This window comes from Arachis ipaensis, chromosome B8, assembly GCF_059453495.1.
Source record: "Arachis ipaensis isolate K30076 ecotype BB chromosome B8, ASM5945349v1, whole genome shotgun sequence".
Lineage (NCBI taxonomy): Eukaryota > Viridiplantae > Streptophyta > Magnoliopsida > Fabales > Fabaceae > Arachis > Arachis ipaensis.
In genome coordinates this window covers 2747884-2753883 of record NC_142443.1, presented here as the reverse complement: position 1 = coordinate 2753883, position 6000 = coordinate 2747884, and the positions used below count along the sequence as shown (strand labels likewise).

At 34.6% G+C, this 6000-nt stretch overlaps 1 long non-coding RNA gene across 1 annotated transcript; it reads right to left on the bottom strand.

The window, feature by feature from the left end:
- Positions 1–254: 254 nt before the first annotated feature.
- On the bottom strand, positions 255–4384 carry LOC107608229 (uncharacterized). The gene is made up of 6 exons (XR_015895922.1): positions 3683–4384; positions 2206–2535; positions 2046–2117; positions 1062–1133; positions 687–851; positions 255–551 (listed from the first exon to the last, which is right to left on the bottom strand). It is a non-coding gene; the product is annotated as an uncharacterized LOC107608229 (long non-coding RNA).
- Positions 4385–6000: the final 1616 nt, after the last annotated feature.

Genomic DNA, 6000 nt, shown 5'->3' with positions numbered 1-6000 from the left:
AGAGAGACATATGGCTACGCTTTTAAAGCGTGCCAATAGAGAGACATATGGCTACGCTTTTAAAACGTGCCAATAGAGATATATGGCCACGCTTTTAAAGCGTGCCAATAGCCTTGTCAAATTTGAAAAAAAAATCCTGTTTAGCATAGAAAACTTGGAGCTCAATTAACAATGATCAATGTAACTAACGAATTTCCCCAATAAAATTAGCACTTAAACTTGAATATAATTTAGAAAAAGGAGAAGGAAATATCTGTACACATTAAGGCAATGATATCAATAACTAATAATGCAACTATACAATGGAAGTACAACAGCACCATGATTTTGCCAGAAATCAACATAAGGACCATTGGGGCATTGACTAAGAAATTAAAAGCACGTTTATAAAGTACATATTAACATAAAATTTCAATGGCCGAGGCACAAACATCAGTACAAGCTCATTAGTAATCAATAATGAAGAACATTTACAGATAAGAATAGTGCAAGAAATCATGCTTCTTTAGTTCTACTTTGCCATCATGCTGCTACAGCTGGCCCAGTCTTTCCTGCAGAACAAAAGAAACCAATTTGAATGTTGATAAATAATTTTGGTTTAATTGCATTCTGCTCTCATCATTATAGATTGTGTGTAATCAATTATAATACCAAAATATAAAGTGCTGCCTGGCAAAAGCACTTACTTGCTTATATCGTCAAGATGATCATCGAAATCTACAATACCCTTCTATTTCTCGGTTGAAGTATAGTCCAGCAAGATCAGATTTTCTGATGGCTCTCAGAGAGAATCGACTATTCCCTTCCGACTGAACCAACTTCCAGTTCTTAGATGCATCCCTAACATAAAGCTAAATCATAAGAAAAAAGTAATCTTGGTTAATGTAACCACCAACAAGATAAGATCTGCAATTGAAGAGAGAATATTAAAAGTAAAAGGGACATTGGATAGGGGAGCTATAGAGCTACACAATATATATGCAAAGTTACAACAACTCTAGCAGCAAAATATGAAAATAAATGACTATTTCAAATAATGGGTACGAAAAAAATTTCCAAACCTGTATATTGAAATAATGCCAGACTGGATCAGACTCTGGTTCACTAAAAGTAGTCAGTCCGGTAGCTATGACCTGATGAACATGAGAATTGAAAACTGGTAATGACTTATGATAATTGTATCTCTTTTGATATTTACACGAACAATTAGTATCTAATTAATATTTGGCTTATTCTTTTTGCAGGTCTTAACTAGAATTCGACCAAGGGAACTCTTCCGACTAGTTAGAAGCAGTTTCATTCCCTGTCAATTACAAGAGGCAAATTCCATGCTAAGATCAACAAAGTATTAATTAGAGGAAACTGGATTTTAGTTTCAACATCTAGCAACCACGTTATACACTCTTAAGTTAGATATATCATCTTTTATAATCTATGCTCTAGCATCATATTCAACAAAAATTCATCCCAAACTACTCAGACTGATTTAAACTAAAAAATAAATTACAGCCCAATGAATTATGGGATGCAATTTCATATAAAGTATAAAGCCCTTACTATTGTCCCTGTAATAATATCATAATCCAAGAAATTGCAAAATCATATCTAATAACCGGCAAAGTGTAGTTCTCCAACCTTTCCCTCATTGCCAGCATGGCATTTCCAATTAGCAAAGTTGATTTCTTAATATTCATGTGTCTTATAGGATTAGAGCCAGCTCAATTGTCATCTAATTTTTATGCCACAAAATGTCCGAATACACTTTCAACAATTAAGTCAACAATGAACTCTGCTGTGAGCAAAGAAGCTCGCATGGGAGCTTCCCTTCTTCGCCTTCATTTCCATGATTGCTTTGTTCAAGCAAGTCTACTTTCAGCTTCTATTAGTTCTAATTTTTTTTTAAATGTTACTTTGTGATTCATTCTATACAATCATATATCATCAAGTGGACGTAAATTCAATTAAGTGGGATCCACATTATATAAAGACAATAAAAAGGACTTAAACTAGAAATAATTATATATAGTATCATGGAATTCACTCACCTCCCATTGGTTGGTCTCAGCAATATAACTCTCTCCACTGTTGGGATACAGAATTATAGGCTTACTTGTACCCTGCCATTAAATTTCTTTTGACATTTAATACTTATACACAAGTAAAACACATAAAAGAGGAGTTCAATTAATTAAATTGAAGTGTCACCTTTTTAATAGATGAAATCAAACCATCAATAAATTTAGGAGCTGTACAGTTGACTCCAACTACAATGACTTGTGAGCATGAGTCAGCAATAGAAGCACAGTCCTGAATGGGATCACCATTAACCACATGGGTCTCGTCTTTGCAGCTAAAAGAGAACCATGCAGGGATGCGTATGTCTTCTTCCACAAGAAGCTCAGCATAAACCTGTGCCTCCAATTTATTAGGGATAGTCTCAAAGGCAATCAAGTCAGCACCTGCGTCAACAAGACTCTTCACTCTTTCCCTGTGGAAATCTTTTAGTGTCTCCAGTTACTTCGTCTCCATAGTCCCCTTTGTCACACACAACATATAAAAGAATTCAAAACTACACTAATCTAGCTTAACTTAATTATGATAGTACTCACACAGGAACTCAAACTAGTTGGGCTTTCAGGTTAACCCAACCAATCGCTAAATTGAATTAAACAAGAAAAAAAGGACTTGAAAGAATGAATTTGACCCAAACCTTTCAGATCCACTGCACAATTCAAATATTCTTTGATTAAGGCCTTAGAACAAAACAACAAAACAAGTTACATTGCGTGTTAAATTCTGTGTTGAAACTTGAATTCAGATTACTTGTTTAATATTGGCAAACTCATTTTTAAAATAAACACACATAAATTACCATTTACCAACATGTCATGTCATGTGATCTAATCCAACAACTGTGTGAAGCAAAGAAAGTGACAGTGAAATCATTAGAACCTCTAGCTACTAACCTTGTAAACATTAATTAATGTGAGATATATATATATTTAATTTTCATAGCCACATAACCAATTTCCTCTACTCATAAATTGAAGACCAAATTGCACATAGAGTACAGCAAAATCAGAATTCTGAAAGGAAATTAACCTGTTGCATTTTCAAATTGGCATCACTTACCCTCAAAGAAGAAGGAAATTCATTCCAAAAGATCTACCTAGATTGCAAGCATGCTACATTTAACTTTCTAAAACCATTTTAAAAAAATCTCTCACAGTCAATAAGCTTTTGATGATAATCGATTTGTCAGACAAAAATATGCTTATCCTAATCCGCACACATACATAATCTCCAAACTGCTATCAGATTTATATCTTCATATTCATGTTAACTGTAGAAATACAAAGGCTTACCCTCTCGAAATTATATTTGGGGTCCCCAAAAACCTAGCAAGCATCGAATAACTGCTAAAATACATCGAATAACTGCAAAAATTATCACGCATTTTCAACATACCCAATTTCCAGTGCGGTGCATTCTTCATAAATTAAAGTTAAAACTAGCAAGCACGAATCAGAAATTGCTAGTCTCAACCAATAGAATTCTCTTCGTTTCACATTTTCTCACCAATATTACACACTAAATTATCAACCAATTCAGGAAAAAAATCACGAACACAAACTACAAAATAGATAAATAAATGAAGGGATAAATAACAAAAATCAGTTACCTTCTCTTTTCTTCTTCGTCTTTTTTGAGCTTCTGATGGTTCGCAACAACACTGGGACTGCGCGATTTAGGAGGAGGAGGAGAGGGCGACGAAGTGCTTCTGCTTCTGTGCCTTGTGCGGCGCCTCGGCGGTGACCGCGTTCTGCTTCTGCGGCGCCTGTGGCTAAGGGAATTTCACAGAAAAATTGCTCTTTTTCCCAAACCCAATTCTGAACTCGAAGTTCTGAAACGTTCCGAACCTGAACCTGTTCCCAACAGATTCCGAATTAAGAACCCGCAAATCGTTCAAATCCCAGTTCTGCTTCAACGAGATTGCCTTCAATACATCCTGATTTCAACAAATCAGGTAATTAAAAGTAAAAGATAATTAAAAGTAAAAAATAAATGAACAGAAAGGTGGGAGGGAGTGAGAGGGGGTAAGGTGAAATAGGAAAAGAAATAAAAGAAGAGGACTTATAAAGAAGCAAGAAGCAGGAAGGGAGTGGCGCGGGAGGGGTTAGGGGGTTAGGGTTTTGCAGCGAAGTAATGGAACAGCGGCAAAGGGGAGCATCCACGGTGAGTGAGGGCGAGGCACAATGAAGGAGGAGGAGTTAGGGCAGTGAGTGTCTCGTCGCGTTGGGGCTTTTGATGGAGGATTTAGGGCAGAGCACGAACAAGAACGGGTTAGGGCAGAGCACAATGAACCTTTTTCTCTAAGTGAACCGAGTCTTTAAACGAAGAAGGGGTTTTTTAATTTATCCCTATCTTTTTTTTTTTTTCCGAGGGAACCTTTTGGCTACGCTTTTAAAGCGTGCCAAAAGGCTTCTAAGAAATGGCTACGCTTTTCGAACGCCGCAATAACAAAACTCGGTTGCTACGCCTTAAAAGCGTGCCGGTTTCTCTCTACGGCTACGCTTTTTAAGCGTGGCAAATAAAAGCGTGGCCAAATCTTGCATCAATTGCCACTCTCATAAAAGCGTGGCCATTGACACTTTTCGCCACGCTTTTAAAGCGTAGCAAAAAAAACGTGGCCAAATCTTTATTTTATCGCCACCCTCATAAAAGCGTGGCCATAGACCACTTTTGGCTACGCTTTTAAAGCGTAGCAAAAAAAAAGCGTAGCCATAGACCTTTTTTCTTGTAGTGATAGATTTAGGATACTTACCATAAAAGTTTTTTGTATACACTATGATTTAATCTGTGAGTTTTTCTTTTTCAAAGAAAATGAGAGTTCTTCGTTTGTTTATTTTTTTTTATATTATTATATATAGATTCATTCTTTTGACAAATTTATTATTTTTTTTGCATGGATTGAATTATAATTATTGATTTTAGTTTTAAGAGATTAAGAATTTTGTTGGCACATGAATTTGTTTCAGAGTTATAATTATGTTTTTTTTTTAAGGTTTAAAAAGACACCATTAATATAAAAATTTATTGATATAATGCAAAAAATTTTGTACCTTGCACGTATAAATGACAATTTAATATCTATGATAGTCAAATAATAGTTAAAGAGAAAAATATTGAAAACCAATGATTTTAGTATACAAAATGTGCAATGGGATTAAAAAAAATATTTTAAAAATTAAAAATCAGATTTACTTGTACACCATGTCCATATATATGGGATAGCTTTGGAGGAAAACCTACTCTTATTTTATACAACTTATTATGAATCAACACTAAGTTACCATGATTATTGAGTACTCTCTAATATCTTCAAGTACATTTCTTTTAAGGGCTAAAGTATATATATTGCATATAATTTTTTAAGAAAAGTGAAAACTAACCTACATGTAGCCCAGCCACATCACATGCATGCACTTTGATTTGTCCATTTACAATGCCCCTCAACAACTTCTAATGATAGTACACTTTGAATTCATTTATGACACATCAGTCTCCAAAACCATAATATTATTATTCATGAAGAAGAAATTAAATATGACTAGAATACAAGAATCGGAAAGCAAAGATTCAACCATTTGCGGTAGTGCAAATGGAACCATAAAGGCAGCAAAAAGCAGATATTTCAGTTGTTTTTTGTTCATCTTCTACTTCATCATCATATACAATCCATTGCAAATTCAGCTGAGCCTTCCAGGTGGATTCAACCATACTCAAAAAAATCAAACATGTATATATAATCTAATTGAAGATAAAATAGAGGAAAAAAAGGACATGGCCTAATTAAAGTTTCTTTCAACAATATTACTCCTTGTGTGGAAGGATAGTTCTTATAAAATTATGAACTTAGCCTCATTATTGTAATAATACAGCCTATACATGAGAGAAAAATGGACTACTCGATCCTGGTTTATTAGACTTTTATTTGGT